The 14,014-nt window shown below is 38.0% G+C and overlaps 2 non-coding genes across 2 annotated transcripts; both read left to right on the top strand.

Moving 5' to 3' along the window:
• The first annotated feature begins 3,474 nt into the window (after positions 1-3,474).
• On the top strand, positions 3,475-3,590 carry LOC124254913. The gene has a single exon (XR_006892579.1). It is a non-coding gene; the product is annotated as a U5 spliceosomal RNA (small nuclear RNA).
• Positions 3,591-13,898: 10,308 nt separating this feature from the next.
• LOC124254912 lies at positions 13,899-14,014 on the top strand. Its single transcript, XR_006892578.1, has one exon. It is a non-coding gene; the product is annotated as a U5 spliceosomal RNA (small nuclear RNA).

Below are 14,014 nucleotides of genomic sequence, written 5' to 3'. Positions count from 1 at the left end.
TTTGACGTCTTTACAACATAATAAATTGAATTCATTTCACGTTTTGTGCATTTTTTGGCTAAATGAGGTAAGGTAGCCACAGTGTCAAGATTTTAGCTTCCGTCAAAACATACAAACTGAGATATTGACGAAAACAACAAAACACCCCCCCACCCCCAGCCCCACCCCACATTATACATAACACAGAATAGAGGTCAAGTAAAATTGTATTTTCCATGTACATTGCATAGCTGCTATTTCTTGTATTGTGCCCAGTCAAAAGTATGCAGTATCATCTTAGGTGAACAAACAAACTTTGCAAATGTAAATAGGAAACTTGTAATCCAACATCAATAGACATGATAATTCAATTGTTGTCCGTGTTATGCTACATGTTATTCAACTAATAGACTATAAGCTGTAAAATAAGGAATCATCTGTGTACACATGTTGTATTTGAGTAAGTATTCCACTTATATCACTGAGTAACATTTTAATATGGGCGACAAGCTTCAGATGAAATACAGCTATATGGACAGCACTGTATTAACCACTGATATTTCCCCTTCTGAGATTAATACCCAGCATCACAACAGCTTTCTATCAGAGGTAGTGTTGGGAACTGGTTGAAATCTCACAATTGATGATTGGTTCAATACCAACGACCAATCATCGAAAAAAATTGGTTAACGTCATTTTTTAGATTTTCCTATTCAGGTTGTAGTTGCAGATAAGTATAAAGAAAAAAACAGTTGGTTCTCTGTTTGTTTTTCAGAAACTGCACAAATTACATTTGCAGATTTCACATCCAGTGTAAAATGATTCAGTTCCAGTGTAACATTAACTTCCCAGATTCTTCAAGAAATATTCAGTCATGACTTTTCAGAAATTGAAGTGAGTTTTCTTAGAAATAAACACGTTTTCAGGCCCTGACAACGTCCTAGATATGTTCCATCATCAAGTATTTTGAACTCTATTACAGCGGTTCCAAAATCGTTTGTGTTCGATTATGAGAAAATGTGATCGATTGCTTGGTCGTTTGGCCACTGCAACCAATCTTCGATTATTTCAATTAATCGGACCACCACTAATCAGAGGTGATGTCACCATCACAGTTCCTCATACCACAAATGTGGGACTAGTCTGTCTCACAGTCCCTGAACCGTATTATTTTCTCTTCCACTCAGCCCTTTCCGCAATGCTAAAGACCCAAATGAAGCAAGTCTAGATTGTTTCAGGTTCTGAATCTCCCATCTCACTTGGGCTCCTTTTCAGTTTAATGCAATTATTTGTTACTATCAAAATTATATATATTCAGGGACTAAGATTTAGTCTAACGTGGCACAGTAAGTGTTATTTAATTCTAATGCAATATTTCATATTGTGCCATTCCAATCAGGTTTATTATGAAGCTATATTTGAGAATGGAACCAGATTACTATCATAGTGAATGGACATTTAATACAGTATATAATCAAATTATTTATACATGAATATCATCTCTTGGCCAGTTCCTGGGAGGATGATACTTTATATATTTCTACAATTCTAATAATTTCCATTTTAAAAACCCTTTACAGTCAAACTGAAGACCCGGGTTCGATTCCCTATATGGGTACAATGTATGAAGCCCATTTCTGGTGTCTTCCACTGTGATATTGTTGGAATATTGCTAAAAGTGGCATAAAACCCAACTCACTCACTCACTTCTGTCTTACAATGAGACAAATGCAGGCTGACTACACTGCACAACCAGGGACCAGAATGGACCTCTTCATTCGGGGATGATTTCACCGGGGTTTTGTTTGTTTTGGCTGTTGTTTTATGCTCTTTCCATTTTTTCAAATTCCTTTTAGGACAAGCATTTGCACTTTAGTATTAGTGAGTGAGTGAGTGACAGAGAGTGAGTGAGTGAGTGAGTGAGTTTAGTTTTACGCGCTATTAGCAATATTCCAGCAATATCACAGCGGGGGACACCAGAAATGGGCTTCACACATTGTACCCATGTGGGGAATCGAACCTGGCACTTTAGTATTAAAATCTGCAAAGTTGCTTTGATCAGTTTGCTGGATTCCTAGATTACATGGCTTCTGGCTAATGACCTGACAATCTAAGTCAGTCAACTCTTTCCTCAAATATTTCTGTCTGTAGTCGTTCCTCCCTACAGAAATCTTTAGTAAATGGTGAACGATTTATACAAGATGAGAAGCAACACCTATACTCCAAAATGGTAAAGTTTCAGTTTGACCATTTCAAACAAATTGTCAAGAAGTTTTCTGTCATCTTAATCACAATTTCTCTTCAATTGCTGAGGATATTGTTTGTATGTTACCAAATAGAGAGTAATAAAATTTAAAAAAAGGTTTAAAAAAAATAATTCACTGTAAGTAGATACTAGTATATCATAATGAAATCGTTCTTCAACATTTCATTAGCTTGTCAGCAAACACTTGCCACCCTTCACATTGTATTACTATTTACAGAATGTATCAAGCCACAATGTACACACTTTTCACTCACTTCTGTATTGTGACAAAATGTGGGCATGAGCACAAGGAATCCTCAAAGCCTAACATAATAAAACCCTATCACCTAAACCTATATGACTTCCACTCACAAAGATGTCCTTTATGTTTATAGTACTTCTGTAAATATAACCTAGATTAAGGAATGAACAAGATCACTGCAGGGGTGGGGGGAAACACATTTACATGAGGTCGTTTGTCCAGCAATAATACAGACTCCTTAAGTGCACAGCAGTACAACTGGTCCTAAACAAGCATAAACAGTTTTTAATACTTTTAGGAAGGTAACAGCAGCTTGTGTTATTTCATCACAAATGTAACTTTAAAGTGATATCAGACTTTGATAAAGAAACTGTAGTTAGGTTATACTAGTCTATCTCACAGTTTGTGAGCAATATTATATTTCCTTTCCACCAAGCCGTCCCATAATGTAAAGCCTTAAATGAAGCAAGTCTAGATATTCCCCAGATTCAGAATCTCCCGTCTAACTGGGGCTCCTTTTAAAGTTAAATAGTTATTTGCCTCTATCAAATGTATATATCTTCAGAGACTTAGCCTTAGTCTCAGGCTATAGGTGTTGGTCATGGGTCAAATGATGACTTGAACTTGCTGTTGACCATCTATAAATAGCCCACCATGAGGGCTACAGCTAACACCACTAGTCCATACTGACTCACAAAGGCCGTGCTATAAATAGCTCAGTTACGATCACAAACGTGGATCTAGAGGGAAACGTATCACTCGTTTGGTTCAAATGTTAACATCATAATGACTGCAGCTTTGTTATAATTTATCAGTTAGATTTTAAAAAAATATCACAATTGAGGTCAAACACTCTAGATGTTTCAGTGTGGAAGAAACACATGATTCAAATGTCATGTGATTATAATTATCAGTATTTCTTTGTGAAGCCACCTAACCTGAAAACATTGTCGGGACAGTATACAATCTGATCTCAATTTCTATTCAGTAGCTCTGGTTTCTCTTCACTTCGCATAAATCTTTCGCCTTTTACTAAAGATTTCCGTGGGGAGGAACAACTCAATGAGTCTTAAGACTTATTTTTTAAGCCCTACCTGGTAGGGTACATAACTCAAATAAAGAATAGACTAGAGAAAGAAGTGCATTCACACTATATCAAGAATCAATTCCAGTTTATAGCCTGGCGTTTTTGTTGAAAATTCCTGTTTATCATGAAAACTAAAGTTTGCTATGTATGCCTCACTCAGCAGTTATATGATGGCAGTTTGTGAGGAAGTACTTCTACAAGATACAATGAAGAAAAAACCCCATCCTTTTCACATTAATGATGCAATTTGTCAATGTTATGAATATATTTGACGCTTATGTCATACAATGCAAATCACAGAGACTACTGTTCTGTTCACATAAAAATTTCTTAATTTAATGACATTGATCGTGTTGATGTTTAACACTGCTTACAACAGTACACACTGTGCAGTGAAAGTAATATGCTATAGATACAACTTACAGAAAGTAGTTTTTACCTTCCAGAGTATAAAATATTAAGTCATTGAAACTCCACACAGCCTAGCTTAGACTAAGTTTAGTCTCTGAATACATATAATTTTGATAGTACAGGGTTTTACATGAAGTGTGATTCCTTCGTATTTGACACAAGAATTTTGTAAACGACTCTCAAAATATTATCATACGAGTCAAGCTTGACGCAAGTTTTATGGGTGGCCGTCACAATTCAGTTCAATAAATCGATTTGATAAGCAAAAAAAGATATTGTTCGATGGTAGTTTGACTTTTACAGAGCTGTCAGATTGTTCCAGAGAACTCAGAGGAGACAGTAATCCTGGCTGTTTGAATTGAACAATGCTGTAGTTTCATTTGGTGGTGTGACATAGACAGTTACATACTGAGAATGATTAACACAAAGAAATATTAAAATTTTCATAACTCTCAGATATTGAAAATGACAGACAAAAATAAATATTATGAGTCACCATGACTTCCATTTTTAAAAGTCTGTGTAAAACCCTGATAGTAACAAATAAACCCATTTAAATTGTAAAGGAACCCTGTTGAGGTTACAAATTCTAGACTTGCTTCATTTAGGGTTTTAGCTTTGGAGGCAGGGCCAGGCAGTAGGGAAAATAATGTGGTTCAGACTAGGCCTAGCTCACAGGCCCTCGGGTCTTTGCAAGGATTAAAGATTTTGAAAAAATATAAAAAATATTGAGATGACCCCTGACTCGAAATCCCTCACAGTACAATACATTATGACAAGGCCGGACACTTCGGTGTACCCTACCCGCCTGCTTTGCCGATTGCTACGCTAACATCGCATCGCATGACCTTGCATGCTGGGTATTGTGAGAGTGTACACGTGTCGACGAAGCTCCCGAGATGGGTATCAGTTTAGAACAATACCGAATGAAAATAGGGACCTTCTGTCAACCCCACAAGCCAAGATCGATTGTGCATGGCATATCAATCAGAAAAAAGTATGTTTCGATGACTTTGAGACTAGTTTTGATCATGTCTTTGTTGCTTACCGAGTGTGGTGACGTGGAGACTAACCCCGGCCCCAAGTCTAACAGGCAGTCAACGCTATCGTTAGAAGATACAGGTGCTGTAGGTATTAGTAAGGCCAAATACACTAACGATGATTTAATGATTGCTATAATGGACTTGAAATCTGACCTAAAGACTATTAATGATCATGTGGCAACATTGGATACGAAAGTTGACAAAATGGCGGCACAGGCAAGCGAGCAGAGGGAAGAAATTACCCAGCTCCATTCTGATAATAAACTCATGTGTGACCAGATAAAGCTGCTAAATGATAGACTTGATGATTATGAGTCCCGTTCAAGGAGAAATAACTTGCTATTCCACGGCATTGAAGAAGAGAAGGGCAAGACTTGGGACAAATCTGAAAATAAAGTCAGGGCTTTTATCAGAGACAATCTGGATATAGCTGAAGCGGACGATATTCTTATCGAAAGAGCCCATCGTCTACGGAAAGGAAAACAAAATCCACCGATCATTGTCAACTTTGTTGTCACAAGCGACAAGAATAATATTCTGTCTACATCTAGGAGGAAACTACGAGACCGGGAAACCCCGAGACGTGTTACAGAGGATCTCACACAGCGTGTATGAGAAGCTCGCCGATTGCTTGCACCACTGTATTCAGATGCTCTCAAAGCGGGATTGAAACCAATAACATGATAAGTTACTCGTCGATGGGAAAGTGTTCATTCATAACAGAGAAAATAATAAGAATGTGTGTATCTCAGGTGGAAACCAACGATCTCACAATTCAAACAGAGCACACACTCAAACAGAAAGCCACACCTCTTCGTTTACACCTGACAACGGAAGTGAAGGGGAGAGCACTCCAAGTAGAATCACGCGATCAACAACTTACCGAGACAAATGAGGATTAGGCCATGGCTCGTGTAGTATCCTTTGTTGGAATATCGAAGGATTATACAAACACATGAGTTCTACGTTTAGTGACTTTAAATAATTCTGCTCTAGATATGACATAATTGGACTCTGGGAGACCTTTGCTAGAGACCTGAAGGATTTTGAGACATTTCTGTCTGGTTCTCGTTCATACCATTATTGTAGACCTAAGCAGAAGTTAATGGGTCGATACAGTGGTGGTGTCTCTGTGTTCATTAAAAAAGAACTTGTAGACTATATTAGAAAAACATTTGCTCATTTTGAGGATTGTGTGGTCATATTGTTTGAAACATCTAAGCTTGGACTTGATAAAGACACTGTGATGATGTTTGTTTATATCTCACCTGAAACTTCCCCCATAAATGCTGATAAGGACATGGACGGAATCCAACGTTTGGACGAGTATATTGTGACAATTAGCCAAAATATAACCAACACCATATATTAGTGGGAGGGGATTTTAATGCAAGATTGGGTAACTTATTAGATTTTATTCCCAGTGACAAGTTGCCATATATTCATGATAACCGTGAGGATTACCCGTCTGATACTTTTAACATCCCAAGAAATACAAAGGATAACACAAGATATAACAAATATGGTGTTTCACTTGCAGATTTATGTTGTACCCATGGTCTCCATGCACTACATGGGAGACTATTTGATGATAAGTTAGGTAACTTCACTTGTACAGTACAACCAGAAATTATTGAGAATTTAAAGATTGTAATTTTTATATTTTTTTCACTCATTACACATGTATTAAATGCGAATATTAGCAGAACATAACTCCAGATTCAAAGACAGGTGAACAGTTAGTATTTTGTCAAGTCACCATGGGCAGCAATGCAAGCTTCAATGTGGCGGGTCATACTACTGATCAAAGTTGTGGTCCATGCTGTTCCAATATCGGACCACCTCTTCTTTCATTTCGGCAATATTTGTCAGATTTTTCTTATTGACACTTTCCTTCATAAGTCCCCAAACATTTTCTATTGGATTTAGGTCAGGGCTATAGCTTGGCCAATCTAATAATGTCATATTTTGGGTCCAAACCCAGGCCTGTGAATGCTTTGAACGATGTTTTGGGTCGTTGTCCTGCTGGAAAATCCAAACATTTCCATAGAACATGTGAGCAGATGGAAGTAAATGTCCCTCGAGAATATCTGTGTATCGCTCACTGTTCATATTCCCTTCAAATACACAGAGGGGCGTTGCCCCTAACACAGATATGCCACCCCACACGTTAAATTTCGGATTGTACTTTGGGCGCTGATACAAAGGTTTTTCAGTTTGTTTGGTCCAGGATTTCAGTGTATTAGGAAACAGCCACATAGAATTTTCATCTGTGAAAATCTGTCCCAGTTAAAATTTCTATGCTGTAAGCACCAGGTCAACCTTCGTTCCTTTTGTTCAGGTTTCATGATCGGTGATGGAATTCCTCGACTTTTCTGTCAACCCATTGCATGCAGCTCAGTTCTAATTGTCTCCTTACAGACAGTTCCTCTATCAATCATATCCAGCCTTAAGTTTTCTAAACTCCTTCGTTTGTTTTTAGAAACAAGAATACCAAGCCGCCTCCTGTCACCGACAGTCAATTTTCTTGGCTTACCTGCGCCTCCCTGGTGCTCAATGCCATATCCATTTGCAATATTTTTCAAAACACGATAAACAGTGGACAAAGGGATGCCTGTTCTACTTGAAATCACTTTAGCTGATTTGAAGTCCTTGTTATAATACTCTAAAATCAACTTCCTCTTCTCTAAATCATCCATACTGAGGATCACTGAAAATGTCGTCTGCTAGCAAGTAAACAAAGGGGGATAACTCTTCACAAACTAATGAAAAAGGATTAACAGAGTTGTCTCTATTGAATGAAACCAAGCACTTGATAGCTGGTCAAGGTTGTTTATACTAGAAATCCAATAAACATATTCCTAAAATTCTCAATAATTTCTGGTCATACCGGTACTATATAACCCATAATGGTGCCAGTGTGGTTGACTATTTCATTTCAAGCACTGACTTATTTCCACACTTTAGCTCTTTTGGTGTGCTTGAGAGGGATGAAGCCAATCATTTTCCCTTACATTGTCAGTGTAGGAAAGATGTAGAAAATCTAGCCTGTCCACAGGACTGGCATTCTCTTCCCACAGAGGTTACTCCTGTCATATCTTCCTACGTAACCTCTGTTCTAATACGGCCCTTTCATGGTTTGAGCGTTCAAGACTCGTGATTGGAGGCAATCAGATTTAGTTGTGCAATCAGCGACGTTGTTTCAAAAGTGATCATTCGCAAGGCCTCGGTAATTTCCGTATGCTTCGAGAAAACTAAACTTCTTCCCCTGCGCGATGCGCAAACGTTTCTTCTAGACAGAACTCAGTCATGTTATGGCGGATCAGTGGCGTCTCCATCGCCCTCGTTGACAACGGACAAGCTAGCCATTAAACGTCTTGTGTGTAACATCAACACAAGTCCCCGGCAGATGGGGGGGATATTTGTGGCCCCACATTTGCTTGTGTTAGTCAAGTTGAATCTAAGTCGATGTAACACGTGTTCTGACTGGATAGAAAGAAGGGAAATAATTCATGTTGCGATCTTTTGCCGCTAGGGGATTTTACGAGAACCGGGAAATATGGCCGTATTAGAACAGAGGTTCGTAGGAAGATATGACAAGTAACCTCTGTGGGAAGAGAATGCAGGACTGGCTGGTCAAATCTTTTACCAGTCCTGCCAAAATCTAGCCTGTCCTCCAAATATAAATAAAACACCATTTCAAGACTTAAAACTGGTTTGTTTTATTTTAAGCTATAATTTAATATGCACACACACAGCTTGGACTGTTAAATCTCTCCTAGTGGAATCATCTGGTTACAACATGACAGAACTAGTCTTCAGACAAGTCATCAACATCTCCATCAAGATATGAAAAGTCAGAGTCATAGTCTGAATCTGCATCCTTGCCAGTTGCACATTCAACATTGACTAAAATAAGAGTAAATTCGCTCAGTCATAGCAGCAGACCGACCGATGAGGGTCGCGCCATTTTGGTCTGAAATTGGGGGAAACAAGAAACACGTTTTCCTATTCGTTGATTCTGTGACAACCGGCCAATCACGCACTTCCTTACTAAACTCGTTTCAAGAAGCGAAGGGAGACAACTCTGTTCTCATATATCATCGATTTCGTTTGCGATAATTTTATCTGTTTGATTATTCTAGTATCCTTTGGCAGTAAATATTCAAAAAGGTTATAATATAATAATGATTATGTCATTGGTTTGCTAAAACTGACCCGACATGAGGACGGACAAGATTTGTTTTTAACCCGTCCTCCACAAAATTCACCCGTCTCGGACGTTGGGACGGGCTATCTTTCCTACACTGACATTGTGCTATTATCTTTCCTCTGGTGCCAGATCAACCAGTTCCATCAGATAATCAGTCAAATGACACAGAGCAAATGGACCAGGAGAGTTGGACCAAATATTACTGGTCTCAAGATACTAGTAATATATTTATGCCTTATTTCGAGGAGTTATTTTTAGGACATTGTGATGCTATTTTTAAGCAGATAGAGGAAAATGTTGAACAGAGTGTGGAATCATAACATATCTTTATCAAAGAGCAGCAGATCAGTTCAAGAAAACTTATAGAAACCCAGGTACTGGTTCAATGAATATACATCAGCCACCTTGGTAGGATAATGAGTTGGAGGAGATGAAGCACAAGCAATACTCAGCCCTGAGATCTCATAGGGCTGTTGGAGGTAGTATTGATACCTACATATATTACAAAAGGCATTTTAAACTCACATTTCACTTAAAGAAAGAATATTATTTTCAAAGTCAAAGAAATAGACTCAGTGAATCAAGGAATGATCCAAAACAATTTTGGAAAGTGTTAAAATCATGTAAGATGAATCTTTCAGCTACTCCGGGTATATCTGTAGATAAATGGTTTAAGCATTTTAATGAACTTTTAAACTGTGTTTCCTTTGATGATAATATTGAAGATTTGTGGAGCAAAGTGGATACTGACACTGACATAGAGGATGAACATTTAGCTGTATTAAATGAACCTTTTTTGGAAGAGGAGGTATTTCTAAGCTTGAAAAATATTAAAAATAATAAATCACCAGGACTTGATGAAGTAGTCGCAGACTTCTTTAAAGCTACTAAGAATTACATATCTCCTATATTAACTAAACTCTTTAACAAATTGTATGATAGTTCAGTTTTTCCAAAATGTTGGGGGGAAAGCATCATATGCCCTTTGCATAAGTCTGGTGATAAAACAGAACCAAATAACTATAGAGGAATTTCATTGATCAACTCCTTATGCAAGGTTCTAGCCTCAATAGCTGATAATAGACTGAAACAATGGTGTGACAATAATGATACAATTTCAGATACACAAGCTGGATTCAGACAGGATTATTCAACAACAGACCATATCTTCACCCTTCAAGCTATGGTCACTAAATATCTGTCAAAGAAAAATGGAAGGTTCTATTGCCTTTTTATTGACTTTTCCAAGGCATTTGACTCTATTAACCATAAATTACTTTTCATGAGTTTGATAGAAAAGGGGGTAACGGGAAAATTTCAACGTGTATTCTACACTGTGCACTTGTGTAAGAACTGATTTGGGGTTATCACCCTATTTCAAATGTAATATTGGTACCCGCCAAGGATGCACTCTGAGTCCGCAGATTTTTATTATATTCATAAGCAAACTTGCTCAAATGCTGGTGGAAGAGGTGTATTCATATCAACTCATATTCCTGATGTATTTTCGCTATTATTTGCTGATGACGTATCAACTGTATCAAACTCTGCTTTACAGCTCCAAAAGAAAATTAATATTGTTGAAAATTTCTGTGCAGATACAGGAATGAAAGTCAATCAGAACAAAACCAAAATTATTGTTTTTAGAAATGGTGGTCCTCTCCGTTCTTATGAGAAATGTTTTTTAAATGGTGAACAAATAGAAGTTGTGAATATGTACAGATATCTTGGGATTGTGTTCACTCCTAAACTGTCATGGACTAAAGCCCAATCCTGTCTAGCAGCTCAAGCAAGTAAAGCTATATTCTCCATCTATAATTACCAGAAACATTTTGGATGTATTAATCACAAGGACATTTTTAAGATATTTGATTCCATGATTACACCTATTCTGTGTTATGGATCAGAGATTTGGGGAACCACTTATTGCAGACATATTGAAACTGTACATTTTAAGTTCTGTAAGAATTTTCTCAAAGTCAGCAAGTATACCAACAATAGCATGGTGCTTGGAGAGTGTGGTAGACTCTCACTGCAATACCACTATACCTCCAGATCAATAATGTACTGGTGCAGACTGTTGCAGCTACAACACCATAGACTTCCTTATCAGGCCTACCAAATGCTCAAATCTCTTGATGATTATAATAAATCTACCTGGGCTTCACACATAAGACAAATCCTTTTTCAGTATGGTTTTCGGTTTGTATGGGTCTCACAAGAAATTGGCTGCATTAAAACATTTATATCCATCTTCAAGCAGCGATTTTATGACTGCTTCCTTCAAAATTGGCGTTCCTCACTTGACTCTTCATCTAAATGTAAATATTATTCACAATTTAAATCTTTACTTAATGTTGAACACTACTTGTCTTGTGATGTCCTTCCATATCAAAGGAAAGTTATGGCTATGTTCCGCTGTAACAACTTTAGATTAGCAGTGGAAACCGGTCGTCACACAAATACACCCTATGATCAACGTCTCTGCCTCTACTGCCTAAACTGTTGGCTTAAACTATGTTGAAGACGAGCTCCATGTCCTACTTATCTGTGACAAATATTCTGAAATAAGAAATAAGTGTTTCACAACCCACCAGACCAACCCTCCAACAATTGAAACCTTTGTGCGTTTAATTACCTGTAACAACATAAATTATCTAAAACCATTAACTACATTCCTCTCCACTGTATTAAAACTAAGAAGTAAACCCACTACTACAACTAATTGACCCTGTATTCCAATCGTTATCCTATATCCAGTATGTATGTATTCTTTATATTTGCACTATGTTGTATTATGGATAAATGGCCTACATTACACTCTCCTACCCAGAGTTCCATGCGGCAAGCCAGCATAGTACCTCTGCCACAGGCCAGAAACATGTGACAATTCGTCACATCTTGCACCGTCCATTCAATATAATGTACATATTTCTTAACTCTTTTATCTTTGACAAGCCTAAACATCTAATTAAACATCTTTGATAGAATGGCTTAGTTTCACTGAGAAAATATCCTAAAACATGTAACACTATTTCGATTTGCGTAGCGATCCTTTGCTTACGTAGGTTGTACGGCTCCACGTGCTGTCATTGAAGCCGACAGGGAGCAAACGATGCAACCAGTTTGATATCTAAATATGTACTGTCATAAATGTTACTGTCGCAGTTGTGAGGTGAGGTGAGGTGAGGTGAAATTGGGTTTAACGTCGTGCTTGAGAATATTTCGCTCATATGACGACGTGCATGCGTGTGTATGTGTATGTGCGGCTGTTTGTACTAGCCCAGACTGAAGCTGGTTTTATAGTGCTAGCCCACTGAGATACCACGCCGCAGTGAAGCATGAATACCCTACTCAGACACATTATACTGACTCCGAGCCGACCAGTCCTTGTTGTACCCATTAATGCCGAACGCCAGGCAGGGACCAACAAGTACCATATTTTAACGTCTTTTGGTATGACGCGGTCGGGGATCGAACCCACGACCTTCCGCTCTCCGGGCGGACGCTCTAACCACTACACCATGGAGGCGGTCGTCGCAGTTGTGGAAAAGTATATATGTAACAATGTAAAACATTGTAAAGAGCGTGCCGAAAGGCTTGTGTAAGGCCAGTCTCTTCTTATTATGAATATGCACGTTTGTTTACAAACAAGAGAAAAGTCTGGTCACGTGATATGCAAATTAGCCTGTGGCAGTGATGTTATGCTAAGTCATCACTGCGCCAGAGTGTGCCTACATTACTGAAATAAAATGTCTGTCTGTCTATGACTTCCACTCACAAGGATGTCCTTTATGTTTATAGTACTTCTGTAAATATAACCTAGATTAAGGAATGAACAAGATCACTGCAGGGGTGGGGGAAAACACATTTACATGAGGTCGTTTGTCCAGCAATAATACAGACTCCTTCATTGCACAGCAGTAAAACTGGTCCTGAACAAGCATAAACAGTTTTTAATACTTTTAGGAAAGTAACAGCAGCTTGTGTTATTTCATAACAAATGTAACTTTAAAGTGATATCAGACTTTGATCAAGAAACTGTAGTTAGGTTATACTAAGTCTATCTCACAGTTTGTGAGCAATATTATATTTCCTTTCCACCAAGCCGTCCCATAATGTAAAGCCTTAAATGAAGCAAGTCTAGATATTCCCGACATTCAGAATCTCCGGTCTAACTGGGGCTCCTTTTAAAGTTAAATAGTTATTTGCCTCTATCAAATGTATATATCTTCAGAGACTAAGCCTTAGTCTCAGGCTATAGTGTTGGTCATGGGTCAAATGATGACTTGAACCAGCTGTTGACCATCTATAAATAGCCCACCACGAGGGCTGCAGCTGATACCACTAGTCCATACTGACTCACAAAGGCCGTGCTATAAATAGCTCAGTTACGATCCCAAACGTGGATCTGGAGGGAAATGTATGACTCGTTTGGTTCAAATGTTAACATCATATGACTGCAGCTTTGTTATAATTTATCAGTTACATTTTTAAAAAATATCACAATTGAGGTCAAACACTCTAGATGCTTCAGTGTGGAAGAAACACATGATTCAAACGTCATGTGATTATAATTATCAGGATTTCTTTGTGAAGCCACCTAACCTGAAAACATTGTTGGGACAGTATACAATCTGATCTCAATTTCTATTCAGTAGCTCTGGTTTCTCTTCACTTCGCATAAATCTTTCGCCTTTTACTAAAGATTTCCGTGGGGAGGAACAACTCAATGAGTCTTAAGACTTATTTTTTAAGCCCTACCTGGTAGGGT

Source organism: Haliotis rubra, unplaced genomic scaffold (assembly GCF_003918875.1).
Source record: "Haliotis rubra isolate DU_JTF1 unplaced genomic scaffold, ASM391887v1 Scf586, whole genome shotgun sequence".
Lineage (NCBI taxonomy): Eukaryota > Metazoa > Mollusca > Gastropoda > Lepetellida > Haliotidae > Haliotis > Haliotis rubra.
The sequence above is the reverse complement of the archived record's forward strand: the minus strand, read 5'-3'. Positions and strand labels throughout refer to the sequence as shown.